This window comes from Gossypium raimondii, chromosome 1, assembly GCF_025698545.1.
Source record: "Gossypium raimondii isolate GPD5lz chromosome 1, ASM2569854v1, whole genome shotgun sequence".
Classification (NCBI taxonomy): Eukaryota; Viridiplantae; Streptophyta; class Magnoliopsida; order Malvales; family Malvaceae; genus Gossypium; species Gossypium raimondii.
Window position 1 is genome coordinate 27,555,889 of NC_068565.1, and position 15,403 is coordinate 27,571,291.

At 34.8% G+C, this 15,403-nt stretch overlaps 2 non-coding genes across 2 annotated transcripts; both read right to left on the bottom strand.

Moving 5' to 3' along the window:
- Positions 1-817: 817 nt before the first annotated feature.
- LOC128032812 (small nucleolar RNA R71) lies at positions 818-923 on the bottom strand. The gene has a single exon (XR_008189151.1). It is a non-coding gene; the product is annotated as a small nucleolar RNA R71 (small nucleolar RNA).
- Positions 924-11,153: 10,230 nt separating this feature from the next.
- Positions 11,154-11,260, bottom strand: LOC128032746 (small nucleolar RNA R71). The gene has a single exon (XR_008189048.1). It is a non-coding gene; the product is annotated as a small nucleolar RNA R71 (small nucleolar RNA).
- Between the last annotated feature and the right edge of the window lie 4,143 nt (positions 11,261-15,403).

Genomic DNA, 15,403 nt, shown 5'->3' on the forward strand with positions numbered 1-15,403 from the left:
CCACCAAATTGTTAACTTATAAATTTAAAAATAATTGATTAACATATACAGTCCTTACAGGGAAGATAACTCATTTTATTTACTTATTACTTGAACGACTGTGTACACTTAGACAAAAATCTGGTTACAAATTTTTGGCACCATTGTCGGGGACTGTTACCTTAATCATTCTGCACGAAATTATTTTACAGTTTAGTTTGTATTTAATTTCTAACATTACTAAATTATTCTTTATTCATTATTTGTGATTTATTTATCAGGTGTTTTTGAGCATAGATTGAATCATCGATCTATTACCTATAGACCTTAAAATTGAGTGGACATTTAGACAAAGAAGACAGGAGAGATTTGCTCAAAAACAAGCTGTGATGGACCTTGGAAATCAAAATGATGGATAAGGTAATGGAGTCAATCATGTGCACAACCCAATCCTTGTTGCTAATGATAAGGATTGTGCCATAAGACAATACGCTCTGCCACTCTTCCATGGATTAAATCTGGGAATTAGGAGGTCAGATATAGAGGCACCCCAATTCGAATTGAAACTAGTGATGTTTCAAATGCTCTAAACGATGGGCCAGTTCAGTGGTATGCCTACGAAAGATTCACATCTTCACCTTCGATTATTAATGAAGGTGAGTGATTCGTTTAAGATAACTGGTGTGACTGAAGATGCATTAAGGTTGAATCTATTCTCGTACTCGTTGAGAGATCGAGCACGAGCTTTGTTGAATTCATTGCCACCAAGTTTAATATCTACTTGGCAAGAATTAACAAAAAGGTTTTCGGTAAAGTATTTCCACCGAGTAAGAAAGCAAAGTTGCGAAATGAGATAACTACTTTCCAATAATTGATGACGAGTCCTTATACAAGGCATGGGAAAGATTTAAGGAATTTCTTCGTAAGTGTCCTCATTATGGGATTCGTCATTGTATCCAGTTGGAGATGTTTTATAATAGTCTCAATGCACATACAAGATTAATGGTAGATGCTTCTGCGAATGGTGTGATTTTGTCTAAGTCTTATAACGAGGGTTATGAGATCATCGAAAGGATCACTAGCAACAATTACTATTGGCCGACAAATCGAGCAGTTTTTGGAAGACCAGTAGCTGGAGTGCATGAAGTGGACGCATTGACACTCTTTGCTCAGGTATCTTCTATTTCTTCAATGTTAAAATAGTTTACCACCAATGGTTTGAATAATTTTGGAGCTCAATCACCAAGTCAGTATTATGTTGTTTCTTGTGTGTATTGTAGGGATGGTCATTCTTTCAAGAATTTCCCTTCAAACCCCAAGTCTATTTGTTATGTAAGGAATCGGTATCAAAATAAAAATGGACAAGGACCACAGTCCAACTTCTACAATCCATCATGGCTGAATTATCTAAACTTTTCCTAGAGTAACTACGGAAATGGACCGAACAATAATATGCAACATAGACCTAACCAATCGCAAGGGTTTAGTCACTAAGCTCCAAAATCCCCTTAAGTTGAGTCATCAAATAATTTAGAGGAATTGTTGAAGGCGTATATGGTAAGAAATGATGCATTAATCTAAACTCAACCAACGACACTGAAAAATCTAGAGAACCAGATGGGTCAATTAGCTACTGAGCTTCATAGTAGACCACAATGAGCCTTGCGAAGTGACACAGAAATAAGAGGTGCAATTCAAGAAGTTGTTGGATGTTCTAAAGCAATTGTACATTAACATCTCGTTTGTGGAGGCTTTAGAGTAAATGCCCAACTACATGAAGTTTATGAAGGATATTCTGTCCAAGAAGAAAAGCCTCAGTGGGTATGAGACTGTTGCTCTAGCGAAAGAGTGCAGTGCATTTTTACAAAACAATCTATCTCCAAAATTAAAAGACCCTAGAAGCTTTACGATACCTTGTAACATCAAAGAATCTTACTGCGGTAAAGCTTTGTGTGACCTTAGAGCAAGCATCAACTTGATGCCCAAATCTATTTTCAAACTATTGGGAATAGGTGAAGTAAGGCCCACTACTATGATACTTCAACTAGCAGATCATTCGTTAGCATATCCTAAGGGAAAGATTGAAGATGTTTTGGTAAGAGTTGATAAGTTTATTTTTCCCACTAACTTAATTGTGTTAGACTTTGAAGTAGATAAAGAAGTTCCGATCATCCTAGGGAGACCTTTCCTAACCACAGGAAGAACGTTGATAGAAACACAAAAAGGAGAACTGATAATGAGAGTTTAAGATGACTAGGTAACATTTAACATTCTGAGGGCCATGAAATTTCCCGATCCGACAAAGGAATGTTCAGTAATGGAGGAATTAGAAACCTTAGTTTCTATGGAATGGGAGATAAAAAATTGAAGAAGACACGTAGAAGAACACTTTAGGGTTTGAAACATTGGAAGCTGAAAAAGGTAATGAAAACATGGCTTTGATGGAAGCCAATTTGAAGAGCTATGTTCAACCACTATGGTTCGAACTGCTAGAGTTGGAAGTTCGAGAATGTACACAACCTAAGTTGTCAATCGAGGAACCGCCTAAGCTTGAACTAAAGGTACTTTCATCCCATTTAAAATACGTTTATTTAGGTAACTATTCTACTTTTCCTGTGATTGTTTTAGTAGAACTGATAGAACATTAAGAGGAGCAACTGATTGTTGTTTTAAATAAATTTAAAAAGGCAATTGGTTGGACCATAACTGACATACGAGGTATAAGCCCTTCCTTCTGTATGTATAAGATTATTTTAGAGAAAGGTGAGCAAAGTAGAATCGATGGGAAAATGAGACTTAACCCTATCCCGAAAGAGGTAGTATGAAAGAAAGTGATCAAATGGTTAGATGCGGGAATTATCTACCCCATCTCAAATAGTTCTTGGGTAAGTTCGGTACAATGTGTACCAAAGAAAGGTGGAATCACGATTGTCGAGAATGAACGTAATGAGTTAATCCCGACGAGAACTATCACGGGTTGGAGAATCTATATTGACTATATAAAATTAAACAAAGCCACTCGTAAATACCATTTTTCGTTGCCTTTTATGGATCAAATGTTAAATCGACTGGCAGGTAATGAATTTTATTACTGTATAGATGGATACTTGGGATTCAACCAAATAGTTGTAGCCACGGAAGACCGGCATAAAACTACTTTTACTTGCCTGTATGGTACATTTTCTTTTAAGCGAATGCCTTTCAACTTATGTAATGCACCTGCCACATTTCAGCAATGTATGATGACAATTTTTACTAATATGGTTGAAAATTTTGTTGAGGTTTTCATTGATGATTTTTCTATTTTTGGTAACACTTATGATATTTTTTTGAGTAATTTGGAAATGTACTAAAAAGATGCGAGGAGATGAATGTTGTCCTTAACTGGGAGAAATGTCATTTTATGGTTAAAGAGGGAATTTTCTTAGGACATAAAGTTTCCAAAAAAAGAATTAAAGTGCATAAAGCAAATGAGGACGTAATTGAAAGATTACCACATGCAGTTAGTGTGAAAGGAGTTAGAAGTTTCTTAGGCCATGCTGGTTTTTATCGTAGGTTAATCAAAGATATTTTAAAAATTCTAAACCTTTGTGTATGCTTTTAGAAAGATATATCATGTTTTATTTTAACTAAGCATGTTTAGAAGCTTTTGAGGAATTAAAAAGTCGGTTAATCTCAGCCTTAATAATTGTTACACCTGATTGGAGTTGATGTGTGACGCAAGCGATTTTGTTGTTAGAGCTGTGATGGGTTAAAAAGAAACAAATTGTTTCATCTTATCTACTATGCAAGCAAAACTTTGACAGGAGCCCAGCTCAATTATGCGATAACTGAAAAAGAAATCTTTGCTATAGTTTTTACTTTTGACAAGTTTTGTTCATATCTTATAGGTATCAAAGTTACAATGTTTACCGATCATGCGACTGTTAAGTATTTACTCATGAAGAAATATGCTAAACAGAGGCTAATTCGTTGGATACTTTTACTCCAAGAGTTTTGACCTTGAGATCTAAGACAGAAATGGTGTTGAAAATCAAGTAGCTGACCATCTGTCAAGGCTAGAACAAAATGAGGTAACTTCTTCACTTGTTCCAATTAATGAGAATTTTCCTGATGAGCATATCTTCGAGGTAAGTTGAATTCATGGAACACCTTGGTTTGTTGATTTTGCCAATTATTTAGCATGGGAAATAATTCCTCAAGAAATGACATACCAACAAAGGAAGAAATTCCTTAACGATAGTCGGTTTATTTCTAGGAGGATACATTTTTGTTTAAACAATGTACAGATAACATAATCATGAAGTGCATAGCTGAAAGTGAGACTAATGAGATTTTGTACCACTGCCATTCATCTCCAAGTGGGGAACACTTTAGTGGTTCCCGCACTGCAACCAAGATTTTACAAGTAAGATTCTTTTGGCCTACAGTGTTTAAGGATGTGTATGCATATGTGAAAAACTGTGATAGATGCCAAAGAACCGAAAACATATCAAGAAGGAACGAGATGCCCTTAACAAATATTTTAGAGGTAAAACTATTCGACGTATGAGGCATTGATTTTCTAGGCTCGTTTCCTTCTTTTTATGGGAACAAGTATATTTTGGTAGCTGTCGATTATGTGTCCAAGTGGGTTGAAGCTGAGACATACCCAATAAATGATGCTAAGGTAGTCATACGAATCCTACATAAGCATGTATTTACACAGTTTGGGACTCCTAGAGCTATAATTAGTGATGAAGGATCTCACTTTGTAAATAAACGGCTTAAGTGGTTTCTTGACAAGTACGATCTGAAACATAAAATTGCTACTGCATACACCCATAGACAAATGGACAAGTTGAAAGGGTGAATCATGAAATGAAAGGTAATCTTAAGATGGTAGTGCACCCTAACAGAAAAGATTGGTCTTGAAGGCTCAATGATGCTCTATAGGCCTATCGAACTAGTTTTAAGACACTGTTAGGAATGACTCCCTATCAACTAGTTTTTGGAAAGCCATGTCATTTGTCGCTTGAATTGGAAAAATAAAGCTTACTTGGCCTTGAAACAAATAAATTTGGATCTTAAGCAAGTCGGTGAGAGAAGGATGCTACAGCTTGATATGTTGGAAGAGTTGAGGTTATTTTCATACTAGAATGCCAAGATGTGTAAAGAAAAATCTAAGAGATGGCATGACAGTCATATACAACCTTATGAATTCAGAGAAGGTCAAAAAGTGTTGTTGTTTAATTCAAGGCTAAGGTTATTCCTTGAGAAGCTCAAATCCCGATGAAGAGGACCTTATACCATCTACAAAGTTTATCCATATGGAGCTGTAGAATTGTACGATGACCATGGAGGTACGTTTAAAGTTAATGGTCAATGTCTCAAGCACTATTGGGATGGTGAAGTTGAGCAAATTAAAACCTCGTTCAAATTAATAAACCTTTAATTTTTATGATCTTACTTTTTAATAAATAATTAGATATTATTTTTCTTAAATTAGTACATTTAATTAATATTTTCCAAGGAGATTGGAACTTAAGAGTCACTGTTGTGACCTCTTTAACCTTTCCTGGGAATTAATTTAGTGTAATCTTCTGAGAAGAAAATTTTTATTTTTAATGTTAATTTTATTTGTTTATGTTTAATACCCAAGTACTAATAAGTTTATTTTATCTTAAGCAGTCTAGTTTGTAAATACAGTTTGGGCTCGAGGTCTGAAACAAGGAAAATGAGAAATTTACCCCACATTACTGTCCAAGGGTTCCCTAAAAACCCTAATTTTGCCACCACTTTTTCCCTTTCTTTATACTTGCCGCCCAAGTCACCCTTGTAGCTAAATTTTTACTACAAGTTTTCCCCAATTCACCACTACTTAAACCCTTCTCTACCAACATAATTTTCACAGCCCTTCAAGGAATTAGCTTAAACCCTAGCCACTCGTTCTTTTTCCTCTTAGTCTTCAGCCTAAATCCTAAAGAAGTTCCCTAACTTTTTTCTCTTGTCGCAAAACCCTCAATATTTGCCATCGCGAGTCTTTTTTCGGAGCAACCTTATCATCGCTGCATGTTTATCACCATCGCAAACATCTTGCTACCATCCCTTGCCGATTTCTTTTCTCTTTCTTTTGTTGAAACTTTGCCTATTTTTCGGAAAATATCACCATGTCTCGAAAATAACTAGATCTTTTAAGACCTCTACCAAAAATCCAATTGTGATCCAAGATGAGAAAGTAAAAGAAAGTAAAAGAGTTTCAATTTGGAGAGTAATGACAAGATGGTTATGCCTTGGCCAATACGAAAGATAATGATGCCCTCAATTGGAATTGTTTTTGTGATGCATGATCATTGCCTGAAGAGGAGTTAGTTCGATAGTTCTATGCTAATTTAACTATACTAGATTATATTGAAGTTCTTGTCTGCAAGAAGAAGGTACCCCTAACTTCTAAATCTATTAATGATTTGTTTAACCTACTTGATGTTGAAGAAGATGAGTACTTTGCCATGATGACAAATATAAATTGAGATTTTCTTCAACAAGTGCTTAATGTTGTGACAAACTTGGGATCCCAATGGATTATAAGAAAGTATGGTAGTCATTCTTGCTAAAGGGATTATCTAAAACTAGTGGCTAAGGTATGGTTCTACTTTGTTCGATATAGTTTCATGCCTATCTCACATATTTCCACCATCACGATGGAGTGAATACTTTTGTTGTATGCAATTATGACAAAAAGGTTTATCAATGTTGAGAAGATTTTTGTTAAGGAGATCCATAACTGTGCTAGAAAGAAGAAAGGAAGTGCTTACTTCCCTTCATTGATAACTTCACTTTGCTTAAGGGCCCAAGTTAAAACAAAAGTAAACCTGAAAGACCCATATGTTCAAGGTTGCATCACAACCCATAATCTTAAAAGGTTAATTGTAACAGCCCATGATCTTAAAAGGTTAATTAGAAACAATGGTTTCAAGACCACAAATCTAAACTCAAAAATTTTATTTTATTATTTTCTTATTACCTACAACATGATAGAAATACCATATAAATATTTCGTTAAGAAATTTTACCATTTACATAATTTGATAAAAAGGACTAAATCGCGTAAATTGAAAAATATGATAAATTCGTGGTAAAATTTGTGAATTTGTGAAATATATGGGCTACTATTAGTATGTATAAAAATCAGCTAGGCTTGGGTAGGGGTAAAATTGTATGAATTTCATTTTCCAAGCCTAAGGACTAAATTACAAAGAAATTAAAAGTATAGGGGAAAAATGGTAATTTTTCCAAAAATATGTGTTGGACTAAATTGAATGACATATATATTAAATTGAGTTTAATTTATCTGTATAGATCTAGTCAGACTTCATATGGAGTTAGATTGAGGCAAAGAGAAAATCTTGGATTAATCGCCTCTGTATCTTCATATACTCGTCGAGGTAAGTTTGTGTAATTAAATTGATTATTTATATATTTCAATTGAATTATATGTATGTGATATGTATAATTGCCATGTATAAATACCGATCGCATATCCGATGATGTACGATGATTATCGAGTCCCGTTTCAACCTTAGGAATTCGTAAGATACAAATGACATGTCATTAAAGATTATCGATTGCAGCTCGTGAGAGCATACCAATTCATAGCTCATAGGAGCATACATGTACAGGAATTGACGGATTTCAGTTTAGCACACTATGTGTGAGCTATCCCGAGTATCTGACGATATGTTAAATGGTTCAACGGGCAATGTTTTGTTATGAGATGATATGAGTTCGATATGAACTATTACAGGTATAAACATGAAATGCAAGGAAATGATATTACATGATATATTGAAACATGAAATGGATGATACATGTATATGAAACTTGCTTAGTGGTTATGTTCATCCATGTTTATTGGTTATTATATGTGTTTTACATGGCTAACATGTTGGTGAATATGTGCTTAGGCATTTGGCCAAATTGAGTTAGGATATTCTATGTTTACTTACATAAATTGTGACTATATGGTAAGTTAAATTCTATGTTCTACGAACTTACTAAGCTTAAATGCTTACTCAATGTATTTTTCATGTTTTTAGTGATTCGAAAGCTCGTTCGGGTTGGAAGCTTGTCGGTGCTATATCACACTATGCATCGGCTCACTTGGTACTTTTGGTTGGTTTAAGTTTGGTTATAATGACATGTATAGGTTATTTTGGCTAAAGTTTCCCTATATGCTTTATTGATAATTTGACCATTTGTTTGGCTAGTGTTTTGGAACTTTAATGATAGTATAAGTCTAGTATATGGTATGTAAATATTTTCTCTCTAATGGTTGATAAATAACTTGGTATGGTTGAATTATGGAAGATGAAAATTGTGGTATGAGTATGCATATTGAATATGTGCTTTGTGATAGGACGTAATTGTGATAAATTGGTGTTTTGGTGGAAATGATTTACATGGTCATTTGATGCTAGTTTTAGAATGCAGTTTTGGTATCAAATGGTATGTTTTGTTAAAGGATCTAAATGGAAAGTTTTGGTGTAAATTTACATATATGTTAGTTGAACAATTGGTTATATTGAACACATGATTAGTCATGTTTATAAGTTGTCATTTGAGGTACCTAAGGGCATATTGGTTGTATGTGGTTATACCCTTTGTATAATGTTTGATTATGCTTGTTTTGGATGCCTTATTATAACTTTTTGTAAACTGAAAAATATATAGGATTTTTCCTATATAATTCTTCACCTTTTACTTAAATTTGTTGTTAAAACCAAGTAATTTTTAATAAATTAATGAAATATGCGAAAATATGAAATTAGGACTTGAAATTATTCAAATGTGATTTTATGCTTTATTATATAGTTTTCATGCATAAAATGGCTTATTTTATATTAGTTTGAGCATATTATATTTTTAAGCTATAAAGTGGGACATGCAAGATTAAATTAAATAATAAAATATAAAGTTATATTTAATAATTCATTTTAAATATTTCATTAATAAATTGAGTTTTAATTAAATAAGTAAATTAATTAATTGAAGTGGTTAAAATTATATTATTTGGTCCTCTAAACTATCTACTATTTTTGGACAAGTTTGAGAGTTTTCTTCTAATTACAAAACCGTCCAAATTGGGGACCAAGTCAACCCAATTTTTGGCTGCACATGGCTGATCATAAATCAATTTTTGGTTTAATTACACAAGGTCCTTGAAGAGTTAAAGAAATCAGAGATTTTTCCGAAGATTTGCTGGTGACCGAGTCTTAGTCCTGAGTTATGGTGGCATTCAAATTGACCAAGAATCAAGCAGAATCAGCAACATTTCCTCAATTCATGGTCGGCCATCCTTGGAAGAAGTTTCAAAAGATGGACACTCTTATTTTTAGCAAACTAAGCTCCCTTTCCTCACCTATAAATAAGAGCTCATTTCTCATTTTTTCAAGCATCCCTCACTCATTCATCATTCTCTCCTCTCTCAACTCTCTTAGCTATCTTTCCCCCTCACGCATATCCTCATCCTTGTATAAGGATTTTTTTGAAAAATTAGCCTCTTAAAGAATCCTTGGTCGGCCACCTTAGAGAACCATCAGCAAAGGAGCAAAGAAAATCGTCAGTCAGAGTCTTGGGTGACAACCACTCTGAATTGGGTTTAATCTTTCTATTCTTTAATTTAATCTAAAGATGTTTGCTATGTGTTCTTTGTTCTTGTTTACAACAATGTTAGCTTAATATTATTTAAGCTAGGATGATTGCTTTGATTAAATAATATTTATTTGATTCATGCTTATAATGTTTGTGCTTTAATCGATCATGTTTTCAATTAAAATCAAGTCTATATTTCATTTATACGCGATTGGAATGCACCTGAATTAGCTGAGTGATCTTGACCAGATGACGACTAATGGACACATAATTGAAATGTGCATGCTTAATTTAGATCCTGACCCGATTAAATTGTAGGTTGCATAACAACTCTAACCAAGCTCTGTTATCTGCATAGTTTTTAGATTTGTGTGATTAAATTGTTTCAAACCTGACACGTCCCTGTTACTTCACACGAATACTAAGAACCCCTTAGTAAATAAGGATCAGTAAAATGTCTATTTACTAAGTAAAGGATTCCGAAAGGACCTAATGTGGTTTCCAAACTCATGAAAGATCGAGTTGTCATGAAATGTTTTCTCGAATGTTATTAAGCAAGTTGATAATAAATTGAGTTTAATTAAAGTAATTGTCCTAGTTTATTTATGTTATAATTGTTGCAAAATTGTGTTTAATTTTATTAAAATCTATTTCATTTAGTTTGCATACTTAGGATAATTTGCACTAGGGATCATTGCATTTAGTTTAATATATTTTAATCATCACTTTTGAACTATATAATTTTAAAAATTAAGTGACTTACCACAAATACAATCCCTGTGGAGACGATAACTCGATACTTGCTTATTACTTGATAATGATTGTGTACAGTTGCACAAACCTACGCGTTACAAGTTTTTGGCGCTGTTGCCAGGGATTGTCAACTATTGCCATAGTCATTTTTTTCGTGAAATTATTTATTTTCAATTTAATTAATTTCTAACATTACTAAGTTATTCTTTTTAATTTTTGTGATTTTCTTTTCAGGTGTTTATGAGCATAGAATGAATTATCGATTTACTCCCTGTAGACCTTGAAATTGAGTGAAATCTCAAACAAAAAAGATGTGAATGAACAGCTCAAAGACAACTCGAGATGGACCTTGGGAATCAGATCAAGACCAAGGTAATGAAGCCGATCATGTACGAAATCCTATCCTCATTGCCGATGATAGGGATCGATGCATTAGACAATTTGCTATGCCACTTTTTAGTGAGTTAAACCAAAGAATTACAAGGTCAGATATTGAGGCAATCCAGTTTGAATTGAAACCAGTGATGTTTCAAATGATACAAATGCTGGGACAATTTAGTGGTATGCCCACAGAAGATCCACCTCTCCACCTTTGATTGTTTATGGAGGTGAGTGATTCATTCAAGATAGCCGGTGTGACTGAAGACATACTGAGGTTGAAGTTGTTTCCGTACTCGTTCTGAGATCGAGCACGAGCATGGCTTAATTCATTGCCACCAAGTTCCATATCTACATAGCAAGAATTAGCGGAGAGATTTTTGGTTAAGTATTTCCCACCCAGCAAAAACGCTAAGTTGAGGAACGAGATCACAACTTTCAAACAATCGGATGACGAGTCTTTGTATGAGGCTTTGGAGCGATTCAAGGAGTTACTTCGTAAGTGTCCTTATTATGGGATTCCTCACTGTATCTAGTTGGAGACATTCTATAATGGTCTCAATGCACAAACAAGATTGACGTTAGATGCTTCCGCGAATGGTGCAATTTTGTCTAAGTCTTATAATGAGGCTTATGAGATCATCATGAGGATCGCGAGTAATAACTATCAATGGCCAACAAATTAAATAGATTTAGGAAGATGTGTAGCCAGAGTTCATAAAGTTGACTCTTTCACTTCGTTATCAGCTCAGGTATCGACTATTTCCTCTATGTTAAAACAGTTAACCGCTAATAGTACTAATAATTTTGTAGCTCAACCACCAAGTCTGCTTGAAATAGTTTCCTGTGTGTACTGTGGGGAAGGTTATTCTTTTGAGAATTGTCCATCAAATCTCGAGTCAGTGTACTATGTGGGGAACCAATACCAAAATAAGAGTGGATAGGGATCCCTGTCAAACTTCTACAATCCTTCATCTCGTAATCATCCTAACTTTTCTTGGAGTAACCAAGGAAATTGACCGAACAACTTATTACAGGAAAGACCCAACTAATCTCAAGGGTTTAATCAGCAAGCTCCAAAACCACCTCAAGCTGAGGCATCAAACAGTTTGGAGAACTTGTTGAAAGTGTACATGACAAAGAATGACGCTTTGATTCAAAGCCAAGCAGCAACACTGAAAAATTTGGAAAACCAAATGGGTCAATTAGATATGGAGCTACGTAATGGACCACAAGGAACCTTGCCGAGCGATATTGAGAATCCAAGAAATTTGGGTAAAGAACATATCAAGGTAGTGGCATTACGGAGTGGTAAAATTCTAGAACCTCGACTGATTAATGTCGAAGATAAGCCCGTTGAGAAGAATCAACCAACTGTTGAAGTTCCTACACCAAAGGAATTAGAATCTACAAAGTCTGACAAGGTAAACCCTGACTTAGTGAATTCAAATATTTTTACATCTTCTTTGGAAGCAAATTTACCTACTCAGAAAAGTTGTCCATTTTAACCGAAAGTTCCATCACCTTCATATCTACAAAGATTGCAACAACACAAGCAGAAATAGGAGGTGCAATTCAAGAAGTTTTTAGATGTTCTGAAGCAGTTACACATCAATATTCTATTGGTGGAGACTTTAGAACAAATGCTAAATTATGTAAAGTTTATGAAGGATACACTGTCCAAGAAGAAACGACTGAGTGAGTATGAGACTGTTGCCTTGACAAAGTAGTGCAGTGTGTTCCTGCAGAACAAATTGCCACCTAAATTGAAAGATCCAGGAAATTTACTATACCCTGTAACATTGGTGAATCTTTCTGTGGTAAAGCTTTGTGTGACTTAGGAGCGAGTATCAACTTGATGCCTAAGTTTATTTTCAAGATGTTAGGGATAGGTGAAGTACGACCTACAACTGTGATGCTTCAGCTAGTAGATCGATCTTTAGCATATCCTGAAGAAAAGATCGAGGATGTTTTGGTAAAAGTCGATAAATATATTTTTCCTGCTGATTTCATGGTCTTTGATTTTAAAGCAGACAAGGAAGTGCTGATCATCCTTGGGAGACCTTTCTTAGCCACAGGAAGAACGTTAACTGATGTGTAGAAAGGAGAACTCACCATGCGAGTTCAAAATGATCAGGTAACCTTTAACATTCTTAAAACGATGAAGCTTCCCGATCTGGCAGAAGAGTGTTCAGTTATGGAAGAGATAGAAACCTTGGTTTTTATGGAAAGTAATTTTGAAGAAGATCAATTGGAGAAAGCCTTAGATCTTGACCCTTTGGAGGATAAAGAAGGTGAAGAAAACATGGCTTTGATGGAAGCCAATCCGAGAAATTTTAATCCACACGATTTGAACCGTTGGAGTTGGAAGTCAGAGAATTTGTGCAACCCAAGTTGTCAATTGAAGAACCACCTAAACTCAAACTAAAGGTACTTCTTTCCCATTTAAAATACGTTTATTTAGGTGACTATTCTACTTTGCCTGTGATTATTTCAGTGGAACTGACGAAAGATCAAGAGGAGCAACTAATTATTGTTCTAAAGAAATTTAAGAAAGCAATTGGTTGGACCATAGTTGATATTCGAGGTATAAGCCCTTCTTTTTACATGCATAAAATCATTTTACAAGAAGGTGAAAGAGCTCGAATCGATGGGCAAAAGAGGCTCAATCCTATTATGAAAGAAGTTGTGAGAAAAGAAGTGATCAAATGGTTAGATGCAGGAATCATCTATCCTATTTCAGATAGTTTGTGGGTAAGTCCAGTGCAGTGTGTGTTGAAGAAAGGTGGAATCACGATTGTTGAAAATAAGCGTAACAAGTTAATTCCAACGAGAACTATTACCGGTTGGAGAATCTGTATGGATTACAGAAAGTTGAACAAAGCCACTTGGAAGGACCATTTTTAGTTGCCTTTTATGGATCAGATGTTAGATCGACTGGCAGGTAATGAATTATATTATTTTTTAGATGAATATTCGGGATATAACCAAATAGTTATAGCCCTAGAGAACCAACATAAAACAACCTTTACTTGTCCATACGATACGCTTGCTTTTAGGCGAATGCGTTTTGGTTTATGCAATGCACCTGTAACTTTTCAATGATGCATGATGACAATTTACTAATATGGTCAAAAATATTGTTGAGGTTTTCATGGGTGATTTTTCTGTTTTTGGTAACACTTACGATATCTATTTGAGTAATTTGGCTAAGGTACTGCAGAGATGCGAAGAGACGAGCCTTGTCCTTAATTGGGAAAAATGCCATTTTATGGTCAAGAAAGGGATTGTCTTAGGTCATAAGATCTCAAAGAAAGGAATTGAAGTCGAAAAAGCAAAGGTGGACGTAATTGAAAGATTACCTGCCCCAATTAATGTGAAAGGAGTCAGAAGTTTCTTAGGCCATGTCAGTTTTTACCGAAGGTTTATAAAGGATTTCTCAAAAATTTCTAAGCCGCTGTGTTTGTTGTTAGAGAAGGATATAGTGTTCGATTTCAACAAAGTATGTTTAGAAGCTTTTGAAGAGTTGAAAAAATGGTTAATCTCAGCCCCAATAATCATTACACCCGATTGAAGCACACCTTTTGAGTTGATGTACGATGCAAGTGATTATGCTGTTGGAGGTGTGATGGGTTAAAGAAAAATAAAGTGTTCCACCCCATTTACTATGCAAGTAGAACCTTGACGATAGCCCAACTCAATTATACAGTAACTGGAAAGGAACTACTAGCTATAGTTTTTGCTTTTGACAAATTCCGCTCCTATCTTATAGGTACCAAAGTTATAGTATTTATTGACCATGCGGCCATTAAATACTTGCTCGCGAAGAAAGACGCAAAACCAAGGCTAATTCGTTGGATACTTTTACTCTAAGAATCTTACCTTGAGATCCAAGACAGAAAAGGTGTCGAAAATCAAATAGCTGATCATCTGTCGAGGTTGGAGCAAGATGAGGTAACTTAGTCATGTGTGCCTATCAATGAGAATTTCCCAGATGAACACTTATTTGAGGTAAATCGAATTTATGAAATACCCTGGTTTGCAGATTTTGCCAATTATCTTGTATGTGGAATAATTCCTCGAGAAATGACATACCAACAAATGAAGAAATTCCTTCATGATAGTCGGTATTATTTTTGGGAGGATCCATTTTTGTTTAAACAATGTGCAGATAATATAATCTGAAAGTGTGTAGCTGAAAGCGAGATTCCTGAGATCTTGTATCATTTCCATTCATCTCCAAGTGGGGGACACTTTGGTGGTTCACATACTGCAGTAAAGATTTTGCAAGCATGTTTCTTTTGGCCTACACTATTTAAATATGGTTACTCTTATGTAAAGAACTATGATAGTGCTAAAGAACCGAAAATATACCAAGGAGGAATGAGATGCCCTTAACAAATATTTTGAAGATTGAATTATTTGACGTATGGGGCATTGACTTCTTAGGCCCGTTTCCTTCTTCGTATGAGAACAAATTCATCTTAGTTGCTGTGGAATATGTATCCAAGTGGGTTGAAGCTGAAGCATACGCTACAAATGATGCTAAGGTAGTCATGGGATTTCTACATAAGCATGTGTTTGCACGATTTTGGACATCAATAGCTATTATTAGTTATGAAGGTTCTCAGTTTGTGAACAAATGGCTTAAGTGGTTGCTTGA